Source organism: Prunus dulcis, chromosome 3 (genome assembly GCF_902201215.1).
Source record: "Prunus dulcis chromosome 3, ALMONDv2, whole genome shotgun sequence".
Taxonomy (NCBI): Eukaryota; Viridiplantae; Streptophyta; class Magnoliopsida; order Rosales; family Rosaceae; genus Prunus; species Prunus dulcis.
This window is the reverse complement of record NC_047652.1, coordinates 13,165,342-13,178,249: the sequence shown is the minus strand read 5'-3', so window position 1 is coordinate 13,178,249 and position 12,908 is coordinate 13,165,342. Positions and strand designations below refer to the sequence as shown.

Genomic DNA, 12,908 nt, shown 5'->3' with positions numbered 1-12,908 from the left:
ATTTCCTAAAGATGTATAAATAGCTAGGTTAAAGCTATATAATGTGTCATAAAGTTTAATCCCTTTAAACAAAATCCTTGAAAGGATTGAAATTGCATGAAGCAAGTCCCTGAATGACATGTGCCTGAAGCACAAAATCTGTACTCAATGTTAATGTACATAAATTGCCTCAGTGAGTATATTGATTATAATGTGTTTGCAACACATTAAAGCTTCTCAAGAGTTCCAGAAATATTTGTCTCGACTTAAAGATCGAGCATTATGCCAACGAGATTCTTGCTTATACTAAGAAAGTATTGAAGCATTTTTATGAGGATTATCCGTTGGACACTTTAAGGATTTTCCGGAAGTATATTGGACCGGACATCATATTTTCCAGATAAGGCTCAACTCCATCACCATCATTTTGGGATGATGTGAGGTATATTTGATGCTATTTCCGCATAACACCATGTACGGGCATATTCTTTCAAGTGAACTTACAAATAGCCCAAGTTTTGTTGGAAACGCGGACTTTGAAAATTTTTATGATTTACATAGAGATAGCTCACTGGAAATATATTTACTTACTCAACTACGAGAATTATTGATGGCTACATCCTCCACTCACTCCAAAAGATTCTCATTCCAAAAGATGGTCATGAAGACATCAGGGGGAGATATTAATCAGGGGGAGCATCCAGAAGTATGCTATACAGATTGTTGTACTCTTCTTTCTTCCTTCCATCAGTTTTCTACCTCACTAGGTTTTCTCCAAGCAAGGTTTTAATGAGGCAACCAATCTAGGGACATGTGGTCTCCAAGGGGGAGTGTTGTAAAGTATAAAGTAGTGGAGCCCACTTACTATTTGTTTGTAGACTTTGGTGCATGAGTTTTATTCACGGGTGAATAGTGAATAGTGAAGATGATTGGATGGAAACATCACGGGTGCCATTTATCATGCCTATAAATAGGCAATCCTCCTGCCTGCAAAGAGTGAGAAAACAAAAAGAAACAAAGAAGAGGAAAGAGAGAAGAGGAAAGAGAGAATAGAAAAGAGAGAAGAGGAAAGAGACAAGAGGAAGAGAAGGAAGAAATAGGGTGAATGAGTGAAGAGAAAGAGAGCAGAGAGAAATTCTCCTAGAGAGAAAATTCAGTGAGCCACACATATTGTAAACACTAAAGTTGTAGCCATATTATTTTATATAGTGAAAAGTTACTGTTGCTGCTCTCCGAGGACGTAGGCATAGCCGAACCTCGTTAAATGCTGTGTCTCATCTACTTTACGTGCAGCTCAATATTCGTACATATCCCAGTTCATTTTATAACAATATTGTCAAATATTGGTGTAATAACTCAAAACAAAATATCTAAAAAGAAATAAAATATCTAAAAAGTAGGATTAATATCTTCTAGCAAAAAGACAATTTTGTCCTCACATAATTTAATAGAGAAAAAGTTGACTTTTTGATTGAGAAAGAATTTGGGAATTCTGCTTGCGCCGTTGCGCAGAGCACAGCGAAACGAGTCCGTAGACACGGAGTAGACCCAAATCGGAATTGTAACGAAAAAGTTATGGTCAAAATAGTCTCAGTGGCATAACCGTAAATATTTCGAAGTTGCATCTATAAAACCCAGCAGCTCCCTCTCTCTACGCGAAAACGGGCAGCCGCCTTCCAGAGATTGCTGGCGCCGCCTCCGAGCACCAATGGCCGCGGGACCGGTGGCGTTGGAACCGCCATCGAGTCCCCTACCTTTTTCGACCGACCTCCACCCTTGGGCCGTACGGAGCTGGTCGGAAAGTCATGATTTCCGACGGATGTTCACCCGAGTTTCACCGATCTTCCAGCTCGATTTTCTCCTTCGTTTCTCCACCAAATCATTCGAGTGAGGCACCAGAGGTTCAGTCGACCCGCAGGAGAGACCTTCGAAGGGTCCAATTAGCTCGGACCATCTGTGAGTGGACTTTCTTTTATGAATGATTTTATCTAAATGAGTTATATAAATGATTTATATAACTGAGTTTACTTAATGATTTTATCGTGATGTTATATAATAAGTTTTATAAATGAGTTTTTTTGAATAAGTTCTGTTATGTTTCCGAGCATGATTAGTACAGAAATAATTCTATAGTTTTGTGCTGCTTACTTACACATGTTAAAGAGTTATAGAAAACAGAGTTTGAGGTTTATGGCAGATGAAATAGCAGCACAATTTGAGATTTCAGTTATTAATCAGATTTTTCTAAAGGAATTTATTTTAAAACCACCTAGTACCCATTTTCTTTGGTGATTACCCAGAGTTGGACCGATGTCTACGGACATCCAGTCCGATTTCAGATTATGTCAGTGCACTTGACTTTGCCTCACGAGTTACGGGGACGCTCGGACCGTGAGTGCCAGGATTTGCGGCTCGGCAGACTTGGTGTCCCGAGACCTGCCAGGATTGCGGCTCGGCTGACTCTGTGTCCCCGAGACCTGCCAGGATTGCGGATCAGGCCGACTACGGTCCCCTGCATCCTGCCAGAGCGACTCGAGCTGACTTGGTGTCATCGAGGAATCTGCCGGCGGGACAGGCTGATCATAGTCCCCTGATTTCGCCAGTTTGCGGCTCGGGTAGACTGCGTGGCGCCCGAGACCTGCCAGGGAATTGACGGATATGACAGGGGTACAAATAGGTGGTATTTTCAAAGGATTTTGAGTTTTCTCTTATTTAATTATGACTTTCAGTTATTTTATACCAGCTTCTCTGATTTTCAGGCATTGATATCTTTATATTTGATCAGTTATGCAAGTATATTCATCAGCATACTTATTCATGCTTATTGAATTTCTTATATTGGAATATAGTTAAATTATCGATTTATATCCTTAGCTATTTCAAAACGGGGGTTATTATGTTCTAACTTGTTTCTAAGAACTGTATTTTTGTCCACTCACAATTTTAAACTTGTTTTTCGCCCCCAGGCCGTAGATGAGCGCAGGCACCCACCACCGGGCCATCCCTAGCTTCCGCGCCACCAAATAAGGTAAAGTTTTGCGGAAAAATCCCTGAAACTTTGTGAACCTTAGAAAATGCTCTGATATCTAGTTTTAGTGGAAAACTGGAATTGAGACCTGTAATTTGAGATATTCTGGCAGTTGGTGTGGATTTATTTGATTGTTTGACAGGTGAAAAAATTTGGGTTTGGTCAAAATACAGAGGAGACTCTGCCGAATTTTCGGCAGAAGTCTAAGGGAAAATTAGAAAAAAGAATTTGAAACAAGAAGGGTAAAAAGGTCCTTTGTGCTCGACATTCGCCAGGTGTCGGACACGCACAGGACTTGGCTCGAATTCCAAAGTGGAAATTGGGTCGGGTCTTGTCAATTGGTGTTTACTCCAAGAGTGTTATTGTGGGCTTCGACACTCAGTTTTGTTATCCTAGACAAATGGGCCCAAACTGAGCTTCAATGATCTCGGAGTATGAGCGGGCCACTATTGGTATCTTGTTTCTTAAAAAATATTAACTTCTAATGGATTCATTGTACTCATAATGAAGAACTCGTTTGAATTGGTTCTTTTATATGCCTTGATTGATAAGGACTTCAATATTTCACTTGTGCAATTCGAAAACTAACAAATAGACTAGTACAAGAGCGATCAGATTGAAATTGTAATTGATACTACTAGTGAAACTATGTCGGAATGGACATTACGATAAGTCTTATATTGACTGGCTATTAGAGAGTAGCTATTCATCTATCTTTGATGAAATTAAGCATAGAAAAATATAACTTAAGAATGATGAAAATTTAGTGAAAAATCCAGCAGCTTGAACGAGGTTTCGTCAAGTTTTGGACATAATTTATGTGGAGCACTCAAAACCTACGTGATTTTGGAGACCCCTTTTATGATTTAGCCCTACACCCACGTGGCCACTATTGACATCTTTTATGGTTGAAAATGGTTTTTTTTATTTATTTTTAATAAGGAAAAAAAGAACTACAACCTGAAACCTCGTGGGCACGCAGGCCTTACCAAGTTAAAATAAAAAGGAACATAACAGCTTAACGGAAGACCACTATCCCACAGCCAGGACGGAATAAGACTATGGCCTAAGCTAGCAACAACATCAGTAGTAAAGTTAGCCTCCCGAAAAATGTGCTGAAACGAAATCTCCTCGCAATAAGAACTGAGCAACCGAATGTCTTGCACAAGGAGACTTATGCTCCAGGGAATATAGGTGAATAAGTTTTAAATTTTGTTTTGTTAGAGCACTTCCACCCTTGCAGGCCAACACTGGCAGAAGATCCCCTAACCCCCAAAAACGAACTCCAATAGTGAAGGCTAGCCTAGGCAAAGAGTAGGCTCCATGAGCCTGGGCAAGCCCAAAGGTAAGACTTGTCTGGGCTACTACCTAGATTTGCTAATATCAGCATGACATTAGCAACCAATTTAAATACCAAAAAAAAAAAAAAACCCAAAAAATTCAGATTTTTATTTATTTATAAATATCTAGCCATGTTCTTCACTTCCCACACCAAGACTCCATAAGTAGATCTTAGAGGAGTTGAACACATGACCTCAACTTCACACAAGATGACACTTAAACACCCAAGCTATGCCTTACTTTGTACTTAAGTTTAGTTTTTTTAGTATTTAATATTATATTCTTGACCATCAACTTAATTTTTTTTGTTTGTTTTTGTTTACACAAATGATCATTTTCTATTATCAAATTAAAAACAAGTTGTTCACTAATTAAATTTTTTTTGTTATCAACTCATGGGCTTGAGCCCCTACCTAATTTGATGACGTTGACATATGTCCCTTCATTTAACCTTCAACAGAACACACTGTTAACTTTGAATTAAATTTATAAAAAGACTAAACTTAAAATTGAAATAAAAGAATGAAATCCCAGCACCAACCACCGAACCTTAACAGCCAGCCATCGGGCTTGAGACAAACCACAATCTTATTAAGGTACAACATGTGATAAATTTGTTTGATAACTATTTCATTTTTTAGTTTTGGGTTCACGATTCAATCTTCAATATCTCACGTATGTTTTAAATTGGTTGCAACACTGCTTTTTTTATTTGTCAGTTGAAGGAAGAAGCACATGATTTACCATGGCCGCATTGCAAGTTTTCATCCGAAAAACTCTTATGATTTAACCTTTCTTCTGTGCAGGTTCACGGAAAGAATTGGCCGTAGGTGAGGAGTGTATATGATAAATAGAAAATACCAGAAGTTTTGATCTTTGTTTTCTTTCACAAATCACTGAAATGCATATAACTTGAACAATTTTTCCATATATAGGCATTGCGGTTGCTGTTCCGTCGATCATCATAATCATTTTTTTTTACCCTATGCATAGCAAGGAAAAGAATATTGGCCTTCTTCAAGAAAGATAAAAGGGATGATGAGTTTGAATTTGATGTTGAGGCACTTATTAGGAACTATGGATCGTTTACTCCAAAGAGGTATAGTTATGCAAATGTCAAGAAAATGACAGACTCGTCCAAAGATAAAATAGGTAAAGGTGGATATGGAACCGTGTACAAAGGCAGGCTACCTGACGGCCTTCTCGTGGCGGTGAAGTCTTAAGGAAGGGTAACGGGGAAGAATTTATTAATGAAGTTCCTAGCATTGGTAGAACTTCCCATGTCAACATAGTCACTCTTTCTGGATTCTGTTATGAGAGGGACAAAAGAGCTTTGATTTATGAGTTCATGCCTAATGGATCTCTGGATAATTTCATACATAACGGTTCTGGAATGGCAAATTGTCGCTTAGAATGGAAAACACTATCTGAAATTGCAGTTTGCATTGCACGAGGACTAGAATAGTTACACCGTGGATGTAACACGAGAATTCTGCATTTTGACATAAAGCCACAGAACATTCTTTTGGATAAAGATTTTTGTCCAAAAATCTCTGATTTTGGCCTGGCCAAATTATGCAAAACGAAGGAGAGTATTGTGTCGATGTTGGGCTCAAGAGGAACTGCAGGATACATAGCACCAAAAGTGTTTAGTCTCGGAACTTCGGAGGCGTCTCTCACAAATCTGATGTTTACAGCTACGGGATGTTGGTTCTTGAAATGGTTGGAGCAAGAAAGAACTTGGATTCAGGAGTGCCTGATACGAGTGAAATGTTTCCACATTGTGTTAATAAAGATCTAGAGCTAGACAAGGATGATATTGTTTTTGGCGCTATATCTGAGGAGCAAGAAAGATGGTAGTAGTAAGTCTGTGGTGCATTCAGACCAATCCTTCTGATCGGCCATCAACGACCAAAGTTGTGGAGGTGTTGGAAGGACCCCTTCATTCCTTGCAAATCGCACCGAAGCCTTTCTTGTTTTCTCCTACAATAGCTGCAGAAGACTATGTGACCACATCCCAACCATCTGAAACAGAAAAAGGCAATTAGCTTCGTCAGCAGATCTCTATTAATTAGGAAATTCCAGCTGATTTGTAAGAAATTTGGCTTGGGAAAATGAAACATCTTTCATTACCCGAAATGAGAATGTAAACTTTTTATTTATTTATTAATTCAACTGTTAAATATTTCGGAAAGCATATTTGTTCTGCAAAACAGAAGATAGCTTTCAGATATGAAGACAGATTTGGTAATTGTTTTTTTCTTTTTCAATGAAAAGTAAATTGTGAAAGATTAGAAACTTTGTTTCCATGCTTTATTTGGTTGAATTTTTTGCTAATCCCAGACAGTTGCGGTCCTACGTTTTAGAGGCCCTAGGCAAACATCCTAAATGAGGCCTTCTACTCTATATGTATATTGAGGTGATTTTGTTTTTGGTAAGTTAAAAAAATACTATATATATATATGAATTAAAATTCACAATCGTAACATAAAAGAAACAATCAATATGTAATTTACACAACTTTATAAAATGAATCAAAACATCACTTATATCACTCGTCTTGCATTTTTCAATTCAAAAGTATCAATTAACTTTACATAATCAAGTTTTCTACATGTATTTTTCAATTTTCTAATTGATTCAACTAGGTTGATTGATTTAAGCTATAAGTTTAAAAAATAATTGGGTCTTTATTGAGTTTACTCTTTTTAATTTTGAATTGAGTAATTGGGCAAGTCTTTATTTTATTTTTTATTTTTTATTATTATTTTTTACACTGAGTGGGCTTTTATTGATTTTTCCTATTTTTAATTTTTAATTAAATGACTAAGTAAGTTTTTTATATTTACAATAATTGGTTTGGGCGTAACACAATATTTATATATAAAAAAATTATTTAATAATTGGTTTGGGCGCAATATTTCGGTGCATCTTGGATCAGGGGAGGTCCTGGCATAAGCAGCGAAGGCGGCTGCCTAGAGCCCCTAAATTGGGAAGGCCCCCAATTTGTAAGTTTTTGTATATATAGGGTATTATACAAATTGGGGGCCCTAGGCTGGCGCCTTGCCTGCTTATGCCCAAGACTTCCTCTGATCCCAAATGCACCAAATTGTTGCGTCTAAGCTTAAGACATTGGATATATAAGTGTTGATTTTTCAATTTTAAGATGGAGATCATGTATAATCTTTTCATAACAATACCAATAGCATAAGTCATTGGGTGGGGCCTATACTAGTTAAGTCATTGGATTGGAAGGGGGAAGTAGAGAACCTTACAAGAAAGAAGATCAAATTCTTAAGGAGTGACAATGGAGGAGAATACAAAGATAGCAAATCTCTGGAGTTTTGCAAGGGCGAAGGTGACAATAAGCATTTTACCATGAAGAAGACGCCCCAACAAAACGGAGCCGCGAAGAGGATGAATAGGACTCTTATGGAGTGTGAGAGGAGCATGAGGATTTATGCCGACTTGTCAGAGGCGTTTTGGGCAGAGGCGGTTAACCACGCTTCCTATTTGGTTAACATGTCGCCATCGAAGTCACTTGATTTCAAGTGTGCGGAAGAGGTATGGTCTAATAAGTTTAATGAGTATACTAATCTTAAAGTATTTGGATGCAGTGCTTATGCTCTCATACCTAGTGATGAGAAAACCAAATTGAAACCAAAGTCTCTTGAGTGCATTTTCCTTGTCTTTGAGAGCGGTGTGAAATGTTTCAAGTTATGGGATCCAGTGAACTAGACGAAAATACTCGGTAGAGAAGTAGTGTTTGATGAGAATACCATGCTTATGATCAAAATCAAGAAACTAGAGGCGAAGGAGGATGTTGTTGGCATAAAGACAACCGTTAGTATCACACCACGGAGAGTATTCGAGGATACTCCAAGAATGCAGCCAATTGAAGACGCTCATGAGGCGGTGGAGTCCAACACTAAGGTGGAGGAACTTGGGCAACAACAAAAAGCTCAAGATGAAAAAGAAGAATAGGCTCAAGATCAGGTGGAGCTGCTATCTATAGCTACGTCCAGGCCTAAGAGAACCATCAAACCTCCTCAACGTTTTGGATGGGAGACTGACGCAGTTCACTATGCACTAAACATGAGTGAAGGGGATCCAATCACATTCCAAGAAGCTGTTAAGAGTTGGTTCCTACATCGGAACTCCATTTAGGAGTTGGTTCCTAAACCCAAAGATTGGAAGGTGATCGGCTACAAGTGGGTGTTTAAGAAGAAGGAAGGGATTCATGAGAAAGAGCTAACTAGATTCAAAGCTTGTCTAGTGGCAAATGGTACTTACAAAAGGAGGGAGTTGATTATGATGAGATCTTCTCTCCAGTTATGAAACATACTTTTATACGGCTGTTGCTCTCCATAGCTGCATAATGAGATACGAAGGGTGGAGCAAATGGATGTGAAGACGGCATAATGGGACATGGAGGTGAAGCAAATGAATGTTGATACTAAAGTTAAAAAAAAAAAAGTAAAAAATTCTTGCCATGTTGATAAGAAAAATGATTCTGCTTTTGTGTTGGAAAGAAATAAAGGGGAATACTTTTGCCTCTATGCTTTTGTTTTCTTCCTCTTCTTATCTCTATGCTTTGTCTTCTTTTCCTTCTCAATTTTGCACTTATGACAATTTTTATCCACTAAAATGTTCAAATTTTGTGGTTGTGCTGTCATCCTTGCTAATTCTTATGTAAGGTCCTTACTATAGAATTCTCGTTTTTTATTTTGTTTTAATTTTTATGAAAGCCAATAATTTTGAATATGTCAATAATCACTTCTCCATATAATCTTTTTATTTATTTATTTATACGAAAATGAAAATTACAAGACAAACTCTCTAGGACATGGAGGCCCAAAGATGTCAAAGTAAAACGAGTTTATAACAGAAAAGGAAAGCCCAAGTTCCCCAAAGTGGGGAAGAGGGCAAACCCTGGCCCAAATTAGCCAGCCAAGGCATCAACTGTTTACAAGAGAATATTTTTTTACCAGACCTAGGGGTAAAAATGAAATAGTGAATTTCCCCCCTAACATAAGCTAAGTTGTGGAGGTAAATAAAATCCTTAAAGCTAAGGGACACACCCCACTTTAACCCGACGGCTTGAAAACCGGATATGAGAAGGTAAAAATTTGGGTTTAGTTGCATGGGGTGAAGGTCCAAGAAGAACATGAGCATATGAAAAAGGGGGTGGAGTAGGAACCTAACATGCTATAAGTAGGCCGGCGAAAGAATTAAGGAGCCCCGAGGGATACCCACAGCAGTGTATATATTCGACCCCAAAGGAAGAGGATCGATCCCTACGTTGTCTGGAACACATCCTTTAGTGAGAGCCTTAAGTATCTCGTAGCTCGATGGGACACCACTAGACTTGGGCCAAATCTCGTGCCTCGACATGAAAATAGCAAAGATGAAAATAATACTTACTGGGTCGTAGTAAGAACAAGGGCCTTCGGCAAAGTTCTCAAATGCGCAGAACACTTTCCTCTCCCTTCACGCCTAGAGCTTATATGAAGAACAAAAGCAAAATATGAATGGTTTTACGAATGAAATGTATCTCTATCGACCGACCTTTTTATAGCAGGGGGTGTAAGCAGTAGGGAAAAATTATTCATAAAAGTCACGGGGATAAGGTTTTTTTTTTCTTTTCAAAAGCAAAGATAAGACTCGATACGGCCGACTCAGATAATCGCCTAAGGCTCTGGCAACAAAGCCTGGTCTGATATGACCAATCAAGGCTATCTCTACTCAACACATGCGTTTCCTTGATAGAAAGCTGCATGCACTTCGACAAAAGACAAAGAAGAGCAACAGGTGTAAGCAATAAGAGGTGCAAGGTAATGAGTACACCTACGAGGAGGTTATGGACCGCTTGAGAGTCGGTGGAAATGAAAAGGAGAAACTGAAGGCGCATGAATCTGGAAGGATAGCTTAGGGGTATTGGGGTCTGCAAGGTCAGCTCAAGAGCAAGCGCCAAAAAAAAATTAATAACAAAAATAAAAAAGTCATGGACACCATGGATAAGTTAAGAAACCGAAGGCGCATGGATCCTGAAGGACGGCTTAGGGGTATTGGGGTCTGCAGGGTCAGCTCATGCGCAAGCTCCAAAAAAAAAAAATAATAAAATAAAAAAGTCATGGACAACTTGGATCAATTGAGAAACCGAAGGCTCATGGGTCCAGAAGGACGGCTCAAGGGATTGGGGTCCACAAGGTCAGCTCAAGCGCAAGGGAAAAAAAAAAGTCATGGACACCTTGGATCAATTGAGAAACCGAAGGCGCATGAGTCCGGAATGACGGCTCAGGGGTATTGGGGCCCATAAAGTCAGCTCAGGCGCAAGGGCCAAAAAAAATATAAAAAGTCATGGACACCTTGGATCAGTTGCTCAGGGTATTGGAGCCCTCAAGGCCAGCTCAAGCGCAAGCATTAAAAAAAATAAATAAATAAAAGTCATGGACACGTTGGATTAGTTGAGAAACCGAAGGTGCATTGGTCCGGAAGGACAGCTCAGGTGTATTGGGGTCCGCAAGGTCAGCTCAAGCGCAAGCGCCAAAAATTTAACCAAAAAAAAAAAAATTCATGGACACCTTGGATCAATTCAGAAATAAAAGGCACATGGGTCCGGAAGGACGACTCAGGGGTATTGGAATCCGCAAGGTTAGCTCAAGCGCAAGAGCCAAAAAAAAATAAAAAAAATCATGGACACTTTGGATCAGTTGAGAAACCGAAGATGCATGGGTATGGAAGGATGGCAAAAGGGTATTGCGGCCCGCAAGGTTAGGTCAAGTGCAAGCGCCAAAATAAATCAATTTCATAGACACCTTGGATCAGTTGAGAAACCAAAGACGCATGGGTCCGGAAGGACGGCTCAGGTGTATTGCGGTCCGCAAGGTCAGCTCAAGAGCAAACGCCAAAAAAAATATTAATGAAAAAATAAAAAAAGTCATGGACACCTTGGATCAATTGAGAAACTAAAGGCGCATGGGTCCGGAAGGATGGCTCAGGGGTATTGGGGTCCTCAAGGTCGGCTTAAGCGCAAGAGCCAAAATATATATATATATATATATATATATATATATAAATTCATTGACACCTTGGATTACTTGAGAAACCAAAGGCGCATGGGTTCGAAAGGATGGTTGAGGGGTATTGGGGCCCGCAAGGTTAGCTCCAGCGCAATCGCAAAAAAACAAAAGCAAAAAGTCATGGACACCTTGGATCAGTTGAGAAACCGAAGGCGCATGGGTCCGGAAGGACAGCTCAGGGGTATTGGGAACCACAAGGTCAGCTCAAGCACAAGCGCCAAAAAAAAATCATGGACACCTTGGATCAGTTGAGAAACCGAAGAGGCATGGGTCAGGAAGGACAGCTCAGGGTATTGGGTTCCGCAAGGTCAGCTCAGGCGCAAGTGCCAAAAATAAAAATTTAAAAAAAGTCATGGACACCTTGGATCAGTTGAGAAACCAAAGGCACATGGGTTCGGAAGGACGGCTAAGGAGTATTAGGATCCGCAAGGTTAGCTCAAGCGCAAGCGCCAAAAAAAAAATAAAAAAATAAAAAAAGTCATGGACACCTTGGATCAGTTGAGGAACCAAAGGCTCATGGGTTCGGAAGGACGGCTCAAAGGTATTGGGCCCTGCAAGGTCAGCTCAAGCGCAATCGCCAAAAAAATAAAATAAAGTCATGGACACCTTTGATCAGTTGAGAAACCGAAGGCGCATGGGTCCAGAAGGAAGGCTTAGGGGTATTGGGGTCCGCAAAGTCAACTCAAGGGCAAGGGCAAAAAATAAAAAAATAAAAAAAAGACATGGACACCTTGGATCAATTGAGAAACCGAAGGCGCATGGGTCCAGAAAGACGACTCAGGGGTATTGGGGTCCGCAAGGTCAGCTCCACCGCAAGCTCCAAGAAAAAAATAAAAAGTCATGGATACCTTGGATCAGTTGAGAAACCGAAGGCGCATGGTTCGGAAAGACGGCTCAGGGGTATTAGGGTCCGCAAGGTCAGCCCCACCGCAAGCTTCAAGAAAAAAAAAATACAAAAATACAAAAAGTCATGGACACCTTGGATCAGTTGAGAAACCGATGGCGCATGGGTCTGGAAGGACGGCTCAGGGGTATTGGAGTCCGCAAGGTCTGCTCAATCGCAAGAGCCAAAAAAAAAAAAAAAAGAGTCATGGACACCTTGGATCAGTTAAGAAACTTAGGGCGCATGGGACCGGAAGGATGGCTCAGGGGTATTGGGGTCCGCAAGGTCAGCTCAAGCTCAAGCGCCAAAACACTGACTTGAGCGTCAGAGTGACTTTTGCAAGTACTCACCCCATTTCCACCGTTTTTCCTTGGGAACGCAATCCAGAGTTCTTTTTAAACCAAAGAAGCGTGCGTACTTCAGTCAAAAACCTGTGGAGGTATTTCTTCTTGAAAGAAATCCTGCTCCAACGGATACTGACTCACAAGATGAACTAAGCTGCCAGATGTCTTGAACTACTAGAAGAACACTTCACTTAATCGCAGCTTTCTTCTCGACACAATCTCTATTAAGTTTAGCATCTCCTTCGACGACA

General features: G+C 39.9%; 1 pseudogene; it reads left to right on the top strand.

Annotated features, from left to right (window-relative positions):
- The first annotated feature begins 4,330 nt into the window (after positions 1-4,330).
- On the top strand, positions 4,331-6,396 carry LOC117621789 (annotated as a pseudogene).
- The last annotated feature ends 6,512 nt before the right edge of the window (positions 6,397-12,908 follow it).